Genomic DNA, 22,709 nt, shown 5'->3' with positions numbered 1-22,709 from the left:
CAGAACAACAGTAGATGCAATCAAACTCACAATTAGACCGTGATTCACATTATGTAAAAGATTCATCATGCCAATTGATGTGAAATGACATGCAGTCTCCAGGCAGTGATTGCACAAGGCTTTGATCTCTCCACATGCTGAACTCTGTACTTATAGTGGTTCAGCAAAGCTTAGTTGTAATCATTTTTGGACTAATGCCTTTCTATGATTTCATTATAAAGAGTATAACAATGAGGCCTTTTTCTGCTACTTCTTTTAAATGCCAGGGTGTGCTGATTACACAGTTAGCATCCTGCGTGTAGTTGACCTTTTGCGTAGAAATGTCATGAGACTAGGGTTTTTTTACCATTCAGGGGTTAGGTGTTTTACTGAAGACAGATGACATTTTTTAATTCTTTACCCTAACATTCCTCTTTCCCTTCTTGACCTACTGGGTCGATCACTTGGAAACTTTTCAAAGACAAGTGCATTTGGGTTTCTTTTAGAACTCAATCCAAAAAGCAGGCATTTTTCTAATTTCTAAGATGAATATGGACCTTAGATGGGGTGACTCTTCTAAACATTGATTTCCAGGAAAAGTGACCTCTAACCAGAACCTGCGTTTTCATGTAGCTTATTGCAGATATTGAAAATCAGAGTTTTTATATGGGCCTCTCAGAAAGATGGCAAGTATCATTCCAGATCTCTTACCAGAGCTGTGAGTGACTGCTGTATGTGTGTGTGTGTGTGTGTGTGTATCAAGAGTGAGATGTGGACGAAAAGCATAACTCTACATAACTGTTACTGATCGGAAGCTGTGCAGTGACTGGATGGGCAGGGAGTTTCCAGTCTTGAATTCTAAGCAGAAGTGGATTTGTCTTTAAGGCCTGTGAGAGACGAGGAATACATAAATCCTAATGTGCATAACTAAACTCTCTTTCAAAGAACTGAGTGGCACTCATTTTTCATTTGTGAATAACTTATCTAGATGAAAAATCCTTTGAGAAATGTATATAAAAATAAAAAATCCCAGAAATATGTAAATCATTATGTCTTTGGTCAATAATTGAATACATTCATTTCCAGAACTGTAAAAAATTAGTCTTTGGCTATTTTTGAATTCACGCTGTGTCCTATTTCATTAAGCAGGAAATGCAGATGATTAAGGATCAGCCATAAGCTGTAGTCACTGACTTCTGATAGAATACTTTGAACCTATTTGTGCTCAGAGCTCTTTTAATTAACTACCCTTTCCACAGGATCAAAGAGAACTGGAGCCAAAACCCACTGAAAGCAGGAGATCAGATAAAATTTAAACAAAAAAATGATGTTCTGCAGTTGGAAATCCCATTTTTCTATTCACACACATGCTGTGGCACAAAAGCCATGTTCCCCAAGCAGAGTTACGACCCCATGAAAGATGTTCTGGAGACTTGCTGAAGTCCAGTAGGGACTTTACTGTCGTTACTGTTTCTAGCATTGCTGAAAAGTTGTTCAGCTGCTGTAAATATGGAGGGCATTATAAAACTATAATGCAGATGAATTTTTCATGAGAGAACGTTGTGATGTTTGGTTGGTTGTTTTTTTTTGTTTTGTTTTTTTTTGTTTGTTTTTTTTTTTTTTCCCCCAGAGGCAAATAATGTTTGTATAGATGAAATATATTGCACTATATTAAGACCTCTGTCTGATGAATGTTTGGATTCCATTCCACAGTCTTGTGATTTGATTCCAGTTTTTGCACCACTAGTAAAGCCTCTGAAATCATGGCGGGCCAAAAAATTCCTTTATGTGTAGCCACTCTGAAATTTTTCATTCGTAAAAGCAGTGCATGTGCTGTAAGCTAAGTAGATTGATGCAGAAAGGTCAAATAATCTTGTCCATCTTAAGGAAAATTGTTGACTCAACTTGGTTGTTAAAGCTCTTACCTAAAATAGGTGATCTCTATACTTTTACATTTGTCTTATAGTCCTTGTTATTGATAAGAGGAATTAAAACTCATCCGTCTTCACGGATCTTCAATGCCTTTAAAAACACTGTGCCAGACTATCTAAGTATAATCATCTATTACTATGTGAGTAATATGGAAAGTCTGGTGTATCTAGAGCCTTGCATAAAGGGATGTTCAGTTCCTAACCAAATATACAGCAAAAAAAAAAAAAAATCCTCTTTAATTTCTAAAATTTCATAGGCATGACTCATTCTTTCAAGTTTTAGTCTTGAGCAACAGGAGTAAAATGTGATATCTACTAGGCAAAATCTATGTATTTCCTGTTGATTCGAGGAAATTTAGTGTATCTCATGGGAAGAAATAATAAAAATCAGTCATTGCTCAATCAAAAATCTCAGCATTGGGTTTCTACAAATTTTATGTTTATTTGTCTACTAATGTAGCTATTTGGTTAAATATCTAAGACTAGGAGAACAAGGCCAAGGAAAACAGCAGTGGTTCCCTGAGCAAATACAGTACACAAAATCAGTAATTCAGAAAAAATGATGGTCTGGTTTCTCAGCAGTTGTAAATATGTAGAAATACCTCATGAATACCTTCATTTATTATTTTTCTGTTTTCAGATAATGTTGCTATATAAGGAATTGGACTTTTTCATTACTTTTGTTCATTGCTTTTGGAAACTGTTTAATTGGATAAAGTTTGATTTTAATTAATACAGACACTAAAAGTCAATGAGGAGCTGAAAATTCTCTGAAGCACTTTTACAGAGCAATATCTAGATGGTTTAACTTTAAATGTCATAATGTCCTTTTTTATTCTCCCATGAATAGACTCACAAAAAAACTTTGTGTGCAAAAATGGAAATGGGAAGAGATGTCTTAGGGGGCAGGCAGGTGATTGCTAGAAATCTGTGACCTGGCAGGTTGCTTCTGGTCCATGTTCCACATGGAAATGGTGGACCAGACTCAGAGTCTTTTAGTTATGAACATCTTCCTCCTAATGTTCCATCCTGCAGTATTTTATTAGCATATTACCTCTAGCTTCTTGAGAGTCTGTATAGGCAGAAGGAAGATAAGGTTCAAAAAAACAGAGAGAAGATAGCAATACAAAAATCAGTACTTATATAGTACGAGTAAGCCCGATCAAAATAATTTTCTTTTTGCATTCTTGAAACAAAAATCAGGTGTTGTATTCAAAAGCTATATATTTTGTAACATTTCGTACTTAACACACACTTTAGACTTGGTGTTGCCTGAATTTTGGCCCCTAATGACATGGTGACATGGGAGGTTGAACTTAGAGAATATCACCTCATCTGCCTGGAAGAGAGTCTTATGACACAATTCAGAAAAACACTTGGGCACATGCTCAACTTAAGCATTAGATATGACTATTGAAGTCTATGAAACTAATCTGGTAACAAGCACTTAAGTGTCTTATTTATTTAGGTAAGGAGCACAGAGAAGATGAGCAGAAAGATAAAAGGAATAGTTTTGGAGACCTTCATGAGTATCTAGAAAATGATCCTCAAAAAACTTCTAGTATTTGCCTATTGCAGAATGTCTGACTTGGCGTCCTTAGTGCTGTGCAATGCCACATAAAAAATCGGTGTTATGTCTCCTGTTGTGAGCTGAAAGAAGCATAGCTTCATAAGCTCAGTTCTGTTCCCAGGTTTATATATTTCCTTTTCTAGTTCTGGTCTTCAGCAAGGGTGGAAATAGAATAACTGCTGACATAGAAGAGACCACTCAATCTATTTAACACATGTAGATATTTCACTGGTAAGATTTAAATGCCCAAAATCTATCCCAAAGGCCATTTACAAGAAAACATTCAGCTGGCCATTCGATTTTGATAGATGTAATATTTTTTCCTAAATGAGCTTGACGTTCATTATAATAGAAACATATGTTGATGGTAACAGTGTTGAGGGCCATGTGCCAACCTTCCTTTGTTGCTCCCAATTGAACACTGGAATTCTGGCTATGCTCAGGTTGTTTCCAGCTAAGACTGCAGATGTTGGTTTTGCTCTTCTACTCACTGAGCAATAGGCATGTCTGATTGGTATAATTGGATCACTAACTAGAGTCTTTTTGCACCTGTAATTTATTTCTTAATCAAAACAAATCTACGGGTGGAAACAGATTTGAGAATAATTTTTCAGGTGTGAACATATAACATTAATTATTACTTTCCCATCACTATCCACCGGTGATTTGCTCTTCCCTCTCTCTCTCTGTTGATTCACAGTTGCACTACCATTTTGCAAGGGTCTATCTGTAGATACAGAGCATTACCAAGAGAGAAACTTTTCTTAATGTTTTTTTTTTTTTTTCAGGAAGAATTTAGATATATGCATTTAGAAATCTAAATATAAATTCAGAAATTCTGTAATTCATCAAGGGTGTGCATAGCAAAGTAATGTCTTCAGAGTTCTGGCCATAACTTGATTGGATGCTTTCACCAGCTTTTGCCTCAAACCATAGCAGGTCTAATGCTGGTATAGTCAGTAGAGCACTTGAAAGGCTATCAGCTGCTGGTATGGAAGCCCCCGGGCAGTCACTCACAGTTGCCTCCAAACAGCACTTTAGAAACCAAGTGGGTCTTAGTGACACTTGTTGAACTTGGAGATATCCAGCAGCAGGAGTTTCAGGATTTGTTCCATGGTCCTGAGTGTACTAGCAGTACCCACTCATAGCAGTTTAGCTGACAGTCTTCAAGGTCTTCTCAGATATGGAGCCACTGTGTAAATCTGGGTTAGACTTTTGTGAAATGAGCTATGTGAGAAAGATCTGTAAGAAGTCTCATCTGGGATCCTCACCCATGCAACCTCAGGCTTGGTCCTTGTTTGGGCTATGCTGTAGGTATGCCTGCACCTGGCCTTGAACCTTGCTGATCCTGACTTTGCCTTGCTGACTTACCTTATCTTGACCACAGGACTTCCTCACCCCCAAGGACTTGTCTGGAGATCACTGGACTGGCTGATGATGCTGATTATTATCAGACCTGCTGCTGTTCTTGCTTGGGTCTTGCGGGACACAACCCCTGCCTGATTTGCCATCACCTTTGTCTTCTAGCTCACTTTCCCTTTGGAACAACCCACACTTGCTGTTAACTGACAATATAAGATGAATGAAATGTATTTCAATGAACCTAAATTAGCTCATCCTACATTTATTTCTTGATTGTATATTTTATAATTTTAGATGATGTTGATATTTTACTCTTTTCTCTACAGAGCTCTTCCTTGTTTTTCCTTGCTCCATTTAAATAACTTGGAGGTTTAGTGGACATTTTAAAATACATAAATAATGAACATATCAATAGCTTCAAACTGCTTGTGCTCTCACGAGCTGCAGTGCCTCATTCCCACTTTGTCCCTTCTTGCTGGTAGGCCTTTCCACCTTAACAAACCTACTATAATGGTGTGCAAGAAACACCATGTAGCAGCTCTAGCTTGCAATTCCCTTTTTTGTTCTACTTTAGAACTGGCCAAAATGGTAGTTGCATGCATTTAATTAGAGTAATTTTGGTCAGAAGATGATGATTCATCAGAATACACTTGTGATTAAAAGGTTTGCCAATTCTTTTCACTATAAGCTTTTAAAACGGAATAGTTGCTATTCATTTCATATAGGATAGTTATTAATGGAAACAGCTGAAGAAAGTAGTACAATATGACAGCAGGTAAAGCACAAAGGGAAAAAAAATAATAAGAAGGACAAATGAAAGAAATTAAGGAATATGAATGAAAAAAATGAAGGAAATTCTAATTAGTGCTTGCTTGAGGCAACTTTAGTAACATTGCAAACTCATGGCAGAGCCTTGTTAGTATAAAATAGCTTCATAGAAATGCATTTCCTAACAACTGCACCCAGCTGAGATGCAGCAGTCCCTATAAAAGGGCTGAGAATCATGAGAAATTTCTGTATTCTGCATCTTAATGTTGGAATATTTCAATTTTTAGATTTTTTTTTTTTACCAGTGTTAAAATATTTCTCCCAAATCAGTCTATGCCCTCCTAAAATGAGCTGAAATTCTGAAAACAGAAAATAGGGTTTTTTCTGAAAAATATGTTGATGCTATTTGTAAACAAACACCTTTAAAAAGAAAAAACCCTAAACTTACATGGCAAAAGAATTTTTATTTTTACATTTGTCTGCAGCTGGGATGAGAGAAACTGTTCTACCAGCTTATTATGATTTTAATAACATGAAATGAAGAGAGAATATTAACTTTGTTTTGTCAAAGAGTTAGCATTATATGTTACCCATACATCCTTCTCTAATATAAGATAGGTAATTTATGTATTTCCCTTGTGTTAGTGGTATTCCTGAGTGTAATGAGTGAATGAAAGGTGGAGGAATGTAATTGGAAAGGAGAGTTTCCTCTGATTTGTGGGTACCACATTACGAATCTGTCTGTTCTTTATACTTTGAACAGACTCTCTGAACACTGAAATACACTACTATGAGCATTTGAAAACAGAATGTAACAATCTGCGTGTTGGAGTTGCAAACTCGATGTTCTTCAGACTGCTGGAGGTTAGAAAACACAAGCAAACAAACAACATCCAAGTATTTTTGCTAATGAACAACCCAAAATCTCAAACATTTGTTGTGCATTGCTCTCACTTTCCTACTTTTCTTATTCTCCTTTACAGATCTGTATTTTATTTGCTTTTCCTCTACTTCAATTTTAGCCATCTTACAACCTTTATATTTAATTTTATAGATTTCTTATATTGGTTTTAAATTGGATGATACACTTTACTTGACCAAATTTTGAAACTAAATCCAGACCAATACTGGTCTGATGTCAATATTCAGCCACTAACTTTCTGGGCTTATATTTAGATATAATTATGTCTGTTTAACCAATGGCAGTTTCTGCTGTTTGTACACAAAGCTGCCAATCTAAGCTGTGCATAAATAACTAAGCTACGCAGAAAGCACAAAGTACAATGTAAACACATTCTCTGGACCCAATCTATGGAAGAAATGAGTAGAATTTCTTTTTTTTCCTTAAAAACAAATATATTTTCTCTCAAAATATTGTTATATATCTTCTTATGTATATATCTAGACTTAACCTTTAAGGGAGAGAGGTATTTTGAAACTTCCTCTAAGGGTTATAGTTGAAGACCTTAAAGAATTTTGTTTCTGTTTTTTAACTCAGCTCTCTGTACTCACACATCTGCCACAGGTTATGTCTGCAGAACAGCTGGCAGGTGGGAGCATGTGTGTGTGCCTCAGGGCCTTCCCACTCCAGCATCATAGCACAGACCACTGATAAGGGTGGGACTGAGCAAAGGCATCTGCCTTTGTTCTGCAGGAGCCACAGCTCCTGCAGCTCACACACATATTTTCTTCTGATGACTGCAGTTAGGGTAGTGTCCTCCAGGATAGATTTGGAACAATCATAGGTGGTAATTTCTTTAACTGTTGCAACAGAGTCACTACAGTTCATCTTCCATGTTATTAAATATTAATTATATACATATATCCACAGAGATATGCACAGAGTTAAGTCACCCCTTGCACAGTGCTGTATGTTTAAAAGACAAGCTGTGTTGCTGTTCTGTTTCTAGTACATCAATATCTTTGTCCTTAGAGAGCTATTTTGTGTACTATAATAGAATCAAACATTGTTTAGAGTTGCTCTTTATTTCATTCAGATGTCCATTTGCACAAAAGAATTCAGGTTTTTCATGTCATACCAATATATATAGATATGTATATAAAAAACTTTTGTGAATAAATCAGTCAGCTAGCTTAAAAAATGTGTCCATCTATGGCTAAGCAAGTATTGTGTATAACAACACTTTTTACTCTGTGTGTCCCTACTGTGGGCACAGGTGCTTTTAAAGAAAGAATAATCTGAATTTTGCTTCTATAAGTAGCAGCAAACCAGAATATTACTATGACTCTTTTCACTTTTTAATTTTTTATTCAAAACAATTTTTTTTCAGAACAATTTAGTTCATTTAATTGTGCTTGTAAAATAATTTTATGTTATTATCTGTACTGGATAATTTTGAAAGGGAATATGATGAGTTAAATGTTGTGAAAAACTACTAAATATTTTATAAACAAAAGAGATAGAAAGGACATTTTCTTCTTTTCCTGGTTTAATAAGAATTGTACCAAATAATTTAAACAAGAAATTGATAGTAGCAGATTTGCTATTATTGCTGTCTTCTACATAACACAGACATTACTGTACTGTTTTGTCACTGCTTTTGTCTGTTTGAAGAGCTGAGACAGAACAGTTCCCATTTTTCTTTTTCTTTCTTTTTTTTTTTTAAATAACAGCTTTGATAGTTTCATCATGATATGATATGGCACAACATCAAAACCACTTTTTGATTGAACACTTGCTTTTCATTAATGAGTAATTTAATCTTTCCCCCCTTTATTTCATATTTTTATTTGAATGTTGTTTTTTTTTTTTAAAGTGTTTAAGTAAACAAGGGGCTGATAAAACTGCTGATAGATAAGCTGAGGGAAGGTAAAACCTGTTACTGGGTCTTGAGAGCGCTGTTGCAGTTCCTTCCCACCCTGCAAGCCCTCTGGCTCTGCCAGCCCTGGGTCTCCCTTAAGCTGACTGTTTCTGATTTGTGCATGGAGGAATTTCCTGCAACAAATCAATATACAAAGTATTTATATGCATTTAACCGCTATAGTGCCAATTCTTCTTTCATTTTTTTGTGCTGTCTTATGATGGGTCAACAAATACAGAATTTATAGAATTTCTAAGCTCTGAGCCTGCCCTGTACAGTGGTGTGATGTTATAGAAGATATTTTCCCTAAATAAGCTTTCCTAGGAAGCAGCTAGGTCATCCATGAGGATTTCTTGACAACTGAGTGTCAAAGGAGCATGTCCTTCTCCAGTGTGTCCTCCTTAACACTGCCTTTTCATGAACTAGTTGTTGCATCTGAGTAAGTAAAACCTGCTAGCAGACTATTGTGTGAATCTTACTTGTGGGTTTTCCTGACTTAGACTGGTGGAGCCTACCTGATGCTGTGTTGTGCCATGTGGTCATAACAGTCCACATCTCCACTGCTTCATTTTGCAACATAAATATTTCCTTGGTAAATATTATTCAGGTGCCCAAAACTCCATTGGAAACTGGGCTTTCATAATATTGATTCACAAAGGACCCAGTATTAGGAGAGCATGAATAGGGATCTGCCACTGAAACATGATAAAATAGATTGTCCATGCCCTCCTTCTAAAGTAGGTGATCAAAAACTGCGGCTGGAGGCAAAATATGGGTGGCTTGATAAATGACAATTGAAGAAGGAAGGCCACAGGAGTTGTACAAGGAGTTACAATTTGATCCAGTCTCCCTAAAAGGAATGTCATGGTCCTCTGTCAGTCACAGGCCCAATAAGTAGACTCTGAAAGTTGACTTTTTGGAAGCACAAGGATCTAATGAATCCATTACCATGACCCCTGGTGCCTTTAGATCTTTTTTTTCTTCAGAACATTTTACTTTTTTTTCAGAACAGTTTGTTTTATGAACTACTTGGTATTCAAATATAAGATGTAGGAACCTCTGCTTTACTCACAAGACTGGTTGATTAACAGGGCTCTGATTCTGTTAATGATTTTCCATTTGTTTATGATAGTAAGACATTCCCAGGACAGCTAAGATTCTAAAGTATGTAGTTGTTCAAACTGAATAAGTACTTTGGCAAAATATTAATTTTAGATATTTTTCCTAGCATGACATCTCTTCTTGTTGTCTTCATTTTTCTTGTTGACAGAGCTTTGTTACTTAGGAGCATGGAATAAATTAAACTATTGGCTAACATGCAACCAATAAATTGCAGTTTACGCTAGGTATGAAGAGTACCGAGGGCCACCTGTCAAGCATACCTCATTGTTAATAAGGACAGCATAACCTAATCCTGAATTAAAGAGAGACTTTAAAACTAGCAATGTTGGTTCTAGTAATGCTGGACATCGCTTGAATGAAACAACTTTTATTGTGTTTTCTGTTTGGTTGCACAAGTCAGCAAGGTTGCACAAGGTAGCTTAACACAAAGTAGGTACCCCTGGTGAAATCCTGCTGACACCTTTGATCATAATCCCACAGCTTTCAAGTGGCAATTTATCCCAGAAATATATGACAGAAAATGTATTGTAGCTTTCCCCTGTAGCAGAAAGTGTCGCTATTCTTAAAAGTTGCAACAGTTCAGTAGTTTACTGGCCTTATTCACAGGTAGTGTATCAGTTTACCTCGAGTATAGTGGGTGTTCTTTTGCACTTGGTAGCTGATTAATCAGAAAGCACAACATAAAATTAGAGAAGATTTGCTTAGACTTTCATTGCCATAGGGAAAAATATACAGTGCGGCTGCAATGCTGTTACACACTGCCCAACAAGTAATTTTTATCTAGTTCTTGGTTTTCACAAACCATTTTGATCTGATCAGTTTCCCAGAGTAGGGATTTTTTCTTCTTTTTTTTCCCCCTCTTCACTAGACAGATGCATCAACAAACAGTAGGAGGGCTGGCTTATCTCCACTGATAATAGCATGCAGGATAATTTTGCCATGTGACTTACTTTCTTCTTTGACTCTAAAAGACATTTGAAAAAAGAGTGGCATTAATTTAAATAGATTTCCCATAAACAGGATTTACTAAAAAAAAATAAAAATAAAATCCTTGCTTTAATCTCATCTTTAAAAAATACAGGAAAGAAAAAGCCTACTGTGATGTTCTAGCATTTGAAAATGTTATTGAAGAATGAAAATATTCTCTTAGTGAGTAAATGGAACATATTTGGGGAAATGAATTTGCAGTGAAGAATTTTTACCTCTGTGCACATCACCGCTTTCTTAGTCTGTCAAGGAAAAATAATGCTTTTTGCTACCTCCTGCTCTTTTATAACTAGACCCTCATCTAACCTTGACCAGGGTCATGGCATGGAATGAATTGATAAGACATACTTCATTTAGGATTAAATAACAATGAGACTGACAGACCCTAGAGGGGCTTGCAGTCATAATGGAGAGTTTATCAGTGCTCTTACGGAATAAAAACAATATGACTTGGATTAGTTGGTTCCTGTGTAGTAGATTATAAACCCGTGAAAGCCTGATGCTCCTTTTTTTACCATGTGTTTTGATCAACAGCAATGTCCTAAGAACTTTTTATGATCCAATTTTGTACCTATTTTTCCAATAAGTTTTTTTCTATTAACCATAAGTAATCATTTCCTCCCTCCTCCATTTTCACTGGCTGCAAGAGTGCTTTATTTTATTTTCCAAGACTTCTTTTTGTTTGCACCTATGTTTTTGATAACAATGTAAACTGTTACAGTTTAGCATAAATTTTCAAATGTAGATAACAAAAAAAAGGAGCTTGATTGGAGATTAACATAATTTCCAAATTCTAGACAACTGTGTTTTAAAAATATGTGCTTTTAAATAATTTTCCCTTGCATGTCCTTGTAACAAATGCCTGTCTCTGTTTCATTACATGATGTAGGTGACTTGTGAACATACAGTCTAAAAGCCTTGACGTAGAATTTTCTCATATCTTAGGAGACAGAAAATGTCACTTGTTAGTTGGATAGCTAAAGCTGATCCTTTTCTTCAGATAAATAAATAATCATCTTTTGACTTCTGAGTTGTAAAAGTTGAAGCGTTATGTGACTATTTCTCCCAGATAGCTTTAACTGGCATTTATGGTAGGAATTGGAGGATGCCAGTTATAGCAGCATGCCAACACCAAGAGCGAGGGAAATCCAGAATCATGATATGTGTTTGTTTTGATTTTATGCACTGTACATTACATGAACATTTTAAGGGATATATTATAAACTGTGGCACTTATTTTAGAAGCAGCACAATTATTAATCAATTTCATAAAACACAGTTCTCCACATAAATGACTATGAACATTTTCTTTTAACAAGCAGGCTTAGAACTACTTGTGCCCTTATCCATTATTTAGATTGCAATTTCAATACAAGGCAATGAAACTGTTCTTAGCAATCTGTAAAATTAAGAGTATGTTTTTACTGGTGGACTTTTGAGCGCTCTGATCTAAATCCTACCAAGCTCATTAGGAATTCTTCCTTTATTTTTACTCAGGGTAGAACCGCAACATGAAAGGAATTTACTATTACAAAAGGAATTACCTGTATAGCATGTTTATAATAAACTGTAACATGATTCATTTTAATGAGTCTCATGAATTTATGATAAAATTCCTAGCTTTGCCACAGATATCTTTTGCAACCTTGAACAAATCATTCAAACTGCCTACTTTATTCCTCTGTCTGTAAAACAGGGAAAATGCTTCCTTTGTCCTAAGTTTATAATATCTTGTTTATTAATGCTTCACATTCTTCAAGTCAATGATGTGTTTGTATAGAACCTAGAGTAATAGAGCTTCACTGATAATTGTGACTTCCACACACATTCACAACTGAAATACATAAGGGAAGCAACAGGTCTATTCTCTAACCTGCGTGGCATTTCAGTAACCCCTTTTCTGACATGCCTATTGTATAACTGAAAATGATAAGCCTTTCCAAATATTTATATTTCATAGATTCCACTGGGTTAGCTCTGCTAAGATCTTTACAAGTCCTTCCACAGACGATGTATCTCCTTCATTTAATTTTCCAGACATGTACATTCTATGGTGATGAACTCATAACCAAGATTAAATGACTTGAGCTTGACTGAATAAAGTCACAGTTCTATCTTTTCTAGGAACTCCAGAGCTCCCAGGATTTCTGCATACTCAGTTTTCATTAATTCTAATATAGCAGTTTCTGTTAATGCAATTTTGCTGACCACTTCCTAAAGAACTTGATCACTCACCTACTTCTTTATTTTCTGTCATGGTATTTTTCATGGAACTGTGCTTAATAGCATAAAGTAAATCTTCAGTGCCTTTCCCTTTTTCTGCTGACCTACTAATGAATTAGATGAGCATGTAGGATATACATTCTGATTAATCTTTTCTCTGATAGATCTTGCACTGTAATTTTTGCAATATAAACATGGAGGTGAATATATACTGATGGGCAATTCTCTGTTAGGGTGAATTTAACATTGTGTTTTGGTTGATCTAACAGCTCTCCCCTGTGCTACCTGGCTACTGCCCTCTCCCTTGCTCTGAGGCACAGACTTCCATGTCTTCCCTTGTCCCATTCCTGGTGCTTGTCAGGTTCTGGAGGAGCTGAATCTGCTTACTAAGCCAGCAGAAAACCAACACATGACAATTTAAAAGTAATTTTGGTGTATCTGCTTACTGAGAGATCAGGAAAATTGTTGTACTAAACAGTGGTGAGCTATTAGATGATCTCAATAATGCAATGAATACCTTTAGAAAATCCTGATATAGATTTTCTTCCTTATTTTTCAGGCAAGAGTACAAGGAACATCCTGGCCAGCAGTATGTAGTTGTGGCCACAACATTAAAACTTTTATCTTCAGCTTCTTTGAAGTCTCACCCTAATAGCTGACAAATGATGGTATAAGTCATTCTTTCAATTCAAAGGATTGCCCCATATGAAGCTGAAATATGGCATGCCTTCAGCATGGACTACTATCAGACAAAAGCACAGGCTACTATCCTCTGGTACTCTTTCATGTGGGTAGGAATAACACTGTAAGCCAGAACCCGGGCAGAATCAAGGAAAGCTATATAACCCTGGGGTGCAGATTAAAAATATTGGTGCTGTGAGTGTTTGTTACAGGCCACCTGATCAGGCAGAGGCAGTCAGTGAGCCCTTCCACAGACAGCTGGAGGGAGCCTCATGATCACAGGCCCTGGTTGTCATGAGGGACGTCCACCTCCCTAACACCCGCTGGAGAAAGCATTGATGATAACTTTTTGATGCAGGTGGTGGAAGAGCCAACAAGGCGAGGTGTGCTTTTAGACCTTGTATTCACACACAAAGGACTGGTTGGGGATGTGAAGGTTGGGAGCAGCCTTTGCTGCAGCGACCATGAGATGGTGGAGTTCAGGATCCTGCTTGGAGGAAGCAGGGCAACAAGTAGGATTGCAACCTTGGACTTAGGAGACCTAACTTTGGCCTCTTCAAGGACCTGCTTGGAGTGATCTCATGGGTTAGGGCTCTGGAAGGTAGGGGGGTCCAAGAGAGCTGGCTAATATTCAAGCATCACTTCTTCCAAGCTCAAGATTGGTGCATCCTTATGAGTAAGAAATCAAGCAAAGCGGGCAGGAGGCCTGCATGGATGAACAAGGAGCTTCTGGCAAACCTCATATAGAAGAAGAAAGTTTACAGGATGTGGGAAAAGGGAGAGACCACTCAGGAGGGATATAGCGATGTGGTCAGATCATGCAGGGAGGTGATGAGGAAGGCCAAGGTGTGTTTTGAATTAATGTGAGTAAAGTATGTGGGTTTTGCTTTCTCTCAGTGTCTTGTGGGTAAATAGTTGAACATTTCCCAATGTAACACTGCTTTTTGGAAGACATATGAGCTCAAATAAAAAGTAAATTATTTCCTTCACTCTAGTTTTGAACTGGATTTAAAAAATTTCAGGTATTTATTGTTTGTCATAAATATAACAAGTTCCTAATTCAACTACAATTAACAGTACGTTTAAAATTTCGGTTGCTCAGAACTGTCAGTGGTTTTGTGATATTTACTCATATGTTTATGAGATTTTACTACAGAAAAAAAGATTTTGGCAACAGCTTGAATGTTTTATAGAATAGGGCTTATCGACAACAATCAAGTAAAAATAATGCACTGTTTCTTTTAAAGAAAGTTTTGCTGAAATGGAGTTTTAGTTGGAGTTCAAAAATATTCACCCTTCTAATGTTGATATGTAAAATACTTTCTCAGTGACCTGCCAGTTAGTGATAAAAGTTAATTTTGAAGTGTTTTATGACTCAGTGAGAAGGAAAAAAGAAATGGTGGCAACTTTGAACCTTAAAAGTAGTACTGCTTGTTAAAGCTAATTCTCTGACAATTTTCATTTACATTGTCATAAAAATCCCTTGATGTTTTGCAATTTTTACCTGTGTTTCCAAGGTTTATTAATGATTCATTTGAACAAACAAATGGGATGAATACCGATAGGTAATCTAATAAACAGAATGTTCAAAATATCACGGTTTTTGCAATTCTTTTGAAACAGAAATAAAAATATGAGTTGTGTAAAAATGAAAAGAACAAAACTGTATATCTTTGGGAAGGTTTCTCCCAGATTAGCTCACAAGAACTCATATTATGTTTTGTTTGTTTTCTTCAGAAAGTCAGACTTAAATAAGAGGTTATTCTATTGGTTAAGAGGGGTGTGTGTGTGTGTCTAAAAGTTTCTAGGATTTTTAAAAACAATTTTTATTTCGGTTGTGTATGAAGTTACAGAAGGTACAAAAATGTCTTTGCTATCTTTACAGTTAAGGAAATAAATGTTGTGGGGGAGTTGTAATGCTTCCTATTTCCATCAGAGGGTACTATAAACATGCCTAAAATTTACCTTTTTGGCTTCACCTGCAAAGAAACGGATGTTTCTTTCAGTGTGGAATTTCCTGATCATTTTCAGTGTTTATAAATTCTGTATACCATCAGATATATTTGCCTTGCTGAAAACATGAGTGGTTTATGTAGCCTCATTAAAAACATTTGAAAACAAGTTTAACAAACATTCTCTTTTCCTTGTAAATATTCACTGGATAGTCCCTTTTAAAAAGGAGTCTTTTCCCAAAACTTCTGTGTGTAAAATGCCAGTGTGGGTGGAGGTAAAAAATGTTCCTTATGTACCGAATATCTCACACATCTTGGCAGTCAAAATGTGCTTTCTCTGTAGATACAGAAAGCAATTTTGTCAGCAGAGACAGAGCTTAAGAACGTGAAGTGGTGCACTCAATGTACCTCACACAAATACGTGTTACAGAAGAGCAGCAGTCACCTGCCAGCGCCGGGCAGCCCTCGGGGCTGGTGCTCCTTGGTGGGTGAGATGGGCAGCCCTTGGGACCGGTGTTCTTTGCTGGGTGAGCCGCTGGCCTGTGGGCGCAGGAGCGGTGCCACTTTCCCCTGTGGAGCGGCAGCTCTGGTATGCTGCAAAGGGTTGTTGGGGTTCAGCCACCTGGGTTGCTCTTTGAACTTATTTTCACGTTATTTTCACAATGGCTTTCTACTCATGTAGCTGCTTGAGGTCAAGTGGTTCTCCACGTGGCCCATTGTAGACCAAAGGTATTATTTGTGTGCAAGAAGGACATATTTCTCTCTTTGTTTTTAATGACAGACTTTGTTCTGTTTACAGTTTGCCATCCAGACACGAGGGAGCAATAGTGCTGTGCGCCTTTGATGGCCACAAATAAGAAGTACCAAGAATTGAGCAGTTCTTGAGCAATGTGCGGGGAGGTGTGTGCCCCTGGGGCCTGGCTGGCAGGGCCTGTCCCAGCCTCAGCCAAGAGCAGGGCAGCCCAGGTGGGTGGTGCAGGCAGCCCCAGCCCCAGGCATTGGGCGTCCTCTCTGGGACAGGGACAGGCCACCCCAGACTGGGACATAGTCCCACAGGTGGCCTCAGCTTGACACGGCTCTGTGACCAGGCAGGGCAGGGCTGAGGGACGGAGCTGAAATGGGCCATGAACCATGAGGGTGGTGGGGGAGGCCCCAAGGGGCTTGGCAGGGACAGGGAGGCCTGTCAGCCCTGACAATCAGCAGCAAATAAATTCATAGCTTCCAATATAGAAAGGGCTAAGCCAAAATGGGATAGTGGCTTGCGGAAGAGTATTTGAGATGGCCAGTGTAGATGCAGCTCAGACCTTCTCTCATCTTCAGCCTTCATCCTCTTCTCAGGCAGCAGTGGCCCTGGCTGGGTTGTGTGGGCAAACAGGCAGGTGTTCAGCAGTAAATTAAATACAATTTTAGAGTCCAAGATTAAAACACATAACTATATGACTATTCACATGGTAAGAGTTTGTTTGTTTATTCAGAAATGATAGTAAGAGAATGTTTACTTTTAATCAGAAAAACCCAGGTGAGATTAAGTGTTGTAGTCTGTCCATACTGTCATAATTTTGTGGCAAATCAGTACTATTTGTTGTTCCACAACAAACATAAAATGAGCATAAACTCTGGGTTTATGTGGTCTGGCTAATTTAACAGAAACAGTCTTGTCCCCACTCCTGACTGAGACAAAATCTGCACCCATATGTGATTCTACATCAACACCCCCCCCCCCCCCCCCCCGCCACCCCCCCCGGGATCAGAGATGATTGGCTGTATGTCAGACCTTCAGATTGTAACATGAATGCTCTTATAACATTGTGCTCTGCTAATGATCCATTGTAGTGGGACCATTTGTAGGATAAGATGTTATTTGTCTTATGGATATTGGAATTGGCACATAAAAATCAAACTATTTGCATGGTTCATGCAAAATGCAAAACTTCTTGTATAGGTTATGGAAAACAAGTTCAATCAGACAAGAAATATATCAGTAGGAAGTAGTGATTTAGTTTCATTTTGTTCACATTTTAAAATCATACATTCAGTTCTTATTTGCATTAGTTTCGTATACACTACATGTGGTTCATGCATAGCCATCCTTTTAATATCTTCTCTAAGCAAAACTAAAGTTCATATACCTCTGCAGGTGATATAAGGGGAAGTTTATTTCAGAACTCATTTTTCTGCATATATATATAGAACCACCATGAATTCAGGAGAGGGGCTCTGAAGTAGGCTTAGCCTTACGTCCCCTGGATACTTCCCACTTCCTGTATATCTGATTGCTGAAATAGAGGAACACCTGCTTCCACACACCAGTTCTGCACACCTTTCTCAACAAAGCTTCCTTCCCCCATTTTCTGAAACTCTACACACATATTTTTTCTAAGCCCACCAACTGTCTTCCTATATAAAACTTGCATTCTCAAAAGCCTGTGTAATTTGACTACTAATTTCATGAGGAGGTAGGTTATGAGTTGCAGAATGTATGCAGGAAGGTGCAATGTAGTGTTAGTTGTTAGTATCATCCTGATGCTGAGATGAAGTAAAATCATTCCAATCATCTTCCTACTTCCAACCCCACAAACATGTCCTGTACATATTAATACACTAATAATAGCAACAATAAGGAATACGCAGACATCAGAGACCCAAATTTTGTGCTTGTGACCCACTTTAGTTTGTTTCTGCTGGTTGGTTTTTATTTTGTTTGGGTTTCTTTTTTCCCCTTAGCTATTCAAAATGTTGTTTTGCCTAGATTTTTATAAGCTGTGCTTTGGTTCAGTTCTTGTTGACTATGGAATTTCTTTTTTATTTTAGCTAAAACACACTGAAATGGCTGGAGTTCATTTGATTTCTTGTCAGATTTTAGGATTAGTAAGACAAATAGGCACCTCTGGAGTGCATCTTTATTCATCTAACAAGTCTTTGCTATCATCTTTGGATATAATGAATTCCCTGTTTCTCTCCGTGAAGTGAACCTTGGTAAGGAGGTTTGACTTTGATACCTTGACGCTCAAGTGACAGTGGATATACCCATCCAAAAAAATAACAAAATAATGTATTTTCATTCAGTTCTATGAATCACACCAGAGTGATTGTGAAACACAACATCACAGAATGGCTGAGTTTGGCAAGGACCGCAGGAGATTGTCTAGTCCAATGCTCCAGCTCCAGGCAAGATCAGCTAGAGTGGGTTGCTCAGGACCTTGTTGGAGACTCCAGAACCATTCTGAGCATCCAGCACCAGAACTCAATTACTCTTACAATAAAACAATTTTTATTGCATTTAAACTTAATTTCCTATATTTCAGGAAATACATCTAGAGGTAGAAATCTTAAGGAGTAGCTAAACAAAACCAGACTGGTTTACTAACTGGAAAAATAAAACGACCCTTTTCTATTTCCATATTCTTCATATATGCTTCTATTGTAATTTTGTGAAGAAGTATTAAAACCAGTGTTTTAACTGATATGCAGTGTCAATTTGCCTTGTAATAAAAAAAGAGTCATATGGTGGTGATTAAAAGTTGATAGAATGCTTATAAAGAAGAATTTTAAATTACTCATTATTTAGTAGTATATTTATTTGTTGATTTATTAGGATGAATTTTTAAGATGACACACAGACAAGACTAAAAAGTGCTTTAAGCTTAAATTGTTCTGTATTGTACTTTAGCCCTCTCTAATGTGTTTTCATTCCCTGGATTTGACCAAAAGCATTCGAACAATGTGAAAAAGGAATTGCTGCTGACTCATTGACTACTTATTTATGAATCACCAAATTGTTAAAATAGTCGTTTAGATCTGAAACTAACATCTTTCTATAGCTAGATCATGTTTATTTCTAAAATACTGCCTAAAAACAGCTTTAAAAACTTCAGAAACAGGCAATGTGAATAAAAAAGTATGTAGCTTATTTTTATGTATAGAACTGCGCATATAAAAAATAAAACATGTGTGTGTACATATAAAATTTTCTAAATGCAAATATATGCAATGTTATGCATTTTTAAAAATGTAGGCAAAACTATTTACTTTAGTGAGGTCATTCTGGAGAATCACTAAATAAATGTAAGCAAAATCAGGTTCTGGTTAATTTGACAAAAAAAACCCACGGCCTGACTATTTTTGCTTAGTTTAGAATTTTAAACTGTAGAGATAAAGGAAAAAGTGGTATAAAAATCCACTGAGTCTCAATATGTGAGCATTAGAAGCATTGGCACTCAGTGTCTTTTTAACCTTCATACCTGAGTGTACTGAACTTAGTACAGTATAGAATTCTTTGTGCTATATTCTGATTTCACTGAGGTAAATAACAAAATTCCCATTGTACTCAGTGGTACAAGATTAGTCCATCTATTTTTTACTGGGGCAGAGGCTTTTTCCTTACTATTATTGTTCCTTCATATAAATATAGCAGCATTATTGAAAGCCTGAAGCTTCATGCCGTTGCTTTGCTCATCTTCTTATATTCAGTACCACATGGCGGATTTCTGTGGAGCCTTATCTCTCAAGCCAAAAAGAAAAGCAAGATCATAATAGTCAGCTTGGCTTTTCTTCTCATCTCTATATGCACTTCAGTGCAGGAGAAGTTCAGACACCACAGAGCTTCAAATGGTTTATTTCAAAGGCATTAAGAAAAGAAAGGGAAACAAATATTGAGCTATTACAAAGAAGTTTTCAGCCAGTGCATGTTTATTAAGCTTACTTTATTCTATCCAGCATATTCAGAGACATCTGATTAAACTGTCCCAAATAAAAAGGACAAAGCTTTCTTCAGTCTGTGCAGTACAGATAAATAATTTTGTGGGAGATTTTTATCACCTCTCAGGCTCTGTGCTAGAGACTTGTTGAGACGTTTCAAACAGGCTATGCACATTGCCAAATACAGTCCAGAATATGCTAAAATATTGTATCTGGCTAATTTGAGATAGAAAAGATTGTTTCTAATCACTACATGACACACTTTGCAATTCTTATAGATACTCAGAAATATTTCTTCCTTCACATGTACTTCCAGTTAAATTACTGGAACAAGTCACAAAAATTAGGGCGGACCAATACAGCAGCAGAAATTGTTGTATGCCATAGCACACAATGACCTTGTTGTAACCCTTGCTCAAGTACCCTACGTCAATCTTTGCATCCTCTAATGTTTCAGCCATGTGATAACTTACTTTTATTTACAGGTAGCTGATATTTTTGGAAGGGACTATTCAAAGGAAAAAAGAAATATTGAATAACATTGTATTCATTAAAATGGAGACAGAACACAACTTTTTCATTCATATCTTATCTTTAAGTTCTCTTGAGGTCACCATCTAACACTATCTGAGGATCTGTTATTTATCTTCATGATTTATTACATTTTTTCAATGAATAAGTCTCTTCCATACAAGAAAACTTGATTCCTATTGAGTTAGGGAATTTAACCGCTCCTTTTTTCCACCATAGTTCAGTATGAAAATCAATAGGCCAAATCGCTTTTTCTTTTTTCATCTACTTACACTTTTAAACCAATGATTAGTGTAGTGTGACATTCAAACCGTGTGACTAAACTAAACAGTTCACTACCAATCTTTACTTCTCCTTTTCCTCTATTCATAAAGTTCATTGTTACTTGATTTCACCTAAGAGATAGGGCAGATGATAATTTATATTCAGTTTTATGCAGACTAGTATTGCCACTAGAGTTAAACGTCATGCTTTTTTGCTTGGAGATCAAGACTTAGAGGAAGTTGCAGGAGGAGACTTGAACATTACATCTACAAGAATAAAATAGAGCTTACTTTAATCTCCCTTCAAAAATGAAGTTAATGAATCTTTTGATAATATTTCTCTCCTTTTGAAATGACACATATGATGGAACATCCACCACTGAGATTAGGAAACATGCATGTACATTAATGAAAGGGGTACTTTGTGTATACATGTATATCAAACATGAATCTACATCTAAGAGTTTTAACCAGCAAAAAACCCTTACTAATAAGTATTTACAAATTGTCAATTATTTAATTTCTTTCCATGAGTTCTTTTTTTCTGTATTTTCCTGTTCTAAAAATTATCCTTTCCCCCTGCTGTTTACATCGATGGTTACTGGTAAAAGTAATGGCTGCTTACCTGCTTCATCCACTTTAATCACAGTGATTGGCCAGCTCTCTTTTGAGTGTCTCTGCATAAGTATTAATAGCATTATGCCTCTTGCAAAGAATTTGTGACCAGCAGCACAGCCTGTGGAATTTAGCTTTCTCATTTGTGATGTTTCTTTTTCATTCTTTTTGTTAATAGACCAAAACTATTTCCAAAAATGTTACCACCCACCACTGTCTTCTCTGGAGAAGACACAAAGTGAATCCCACTGAAGGGAAGATTATTTTGAAGATGGTGTCTTCATTGAAAAATAATTATTTTTAAAGGTAGTAAGTGGATCCCAAATCCACAGTCTACTTTAGCTCTTTCCCAGTTAGCTTACCTGGGGCTGTCACTCTTCTCTACTGCCACTAGCTAATACAGCTTGCAGCAATATGAGCAAGCACAACACTGTTTATGGCTGATTCAAGCCCACTGAGACAGTAGTTATCAGGTTGTGTTGCTCCCTTTATACATGCAAATGCCTCTTTAACTGGAGGTGCCCACATTTTTCAAACCCTTTCATCCTGTCTCTAGGAGACAGACAATAAAATTAATTAAAGTAGGTTTTATTGCACATTTGGGAAAGAGATGGCCCTTTGTAGCTCTGGATCAGCAGTCTCTGATTTCATATTTGCATGAGGCTAATAAAGAAAACAAGACAATTGATATAATACCCTCTGCAGCCTACATTTCTGATGGCATAACCTTCATGATCACAATGCTGCAATACATTGACTTACCACTGCAAGTGATACTTACCTTTTTTGTGATAGTTTTGGAAGACTTAAGGTTGAACAGTTTTGTACACATCTATATAAGTAATGGTCAACAAAAAAAGGGTTGATTCCACTTGAAATTGGTTTTCTCTCTGTGTTCTTTTATTTTCTGAAAAGGTGCACCAAGTTTCTTTTTGTATTAATTAATAATTGATTTTTTTTACTTCTTTTTTTTTCTTTGTTTGTTTTTAAAGGCAGAAACTCTGGCAGCTCCAGAGTGCAAGCTTTGATATGGAACATTCCCCGGGATGGAAAAAAGGGAATGTTCCATTGATCTTCTTTTGCAGGAACAATCTGGCCAATTTTAGTCTGCTTAAGAAATGTGCCTTACAGCACCCCAAATATCATTAATTTTGGAAGAATAATGCTTCACAAATGCATTTATTAATTACCATGTTGAGTTAGTG

The 22,709-nt window shown here is 36.8% G+C and overlaps 1 long non-coding RNA gene across 1 annotated transcript in view; it reads left to right on the top strand.

Annotated features, from left to right (window-relative positions):
* Positions 1 to 15,566, top strand: part of LOC308062893 — a 33,143-nt gene extending 17,577 nt beyond the window's left edge. The window contains exon 2 of the long non-coding RNA XR_013927736.1: positions 13,324 to 15,566. This is a non-coding gene — a long non-coding RNA (uncharacterized lncRNA). The remainder of the gene's footprint in view (positions 1 to 13,323) is intronic.
* The last annotated feature ends 7,143 nt before the right edge of the window (positions 15,567 to 22,709 follow it).

The sequence above is a fragment of the Falco punctatus genome, assembly GCF_963210335.1.
Source record: "Falco punctatus genome assembly, chromosome: 4".
NCBI classification, from domain to species: domain Eukaryota; kingdom Metazoa; phylum Chordata; class Aves; order Falconiformes; family Falconidae; genus Falco; species Falco punctatus.
Note: the sequence above shows the minus strand (reverse complement) of the source record. Positions and strands in the feature narration are given on the sequence as shown.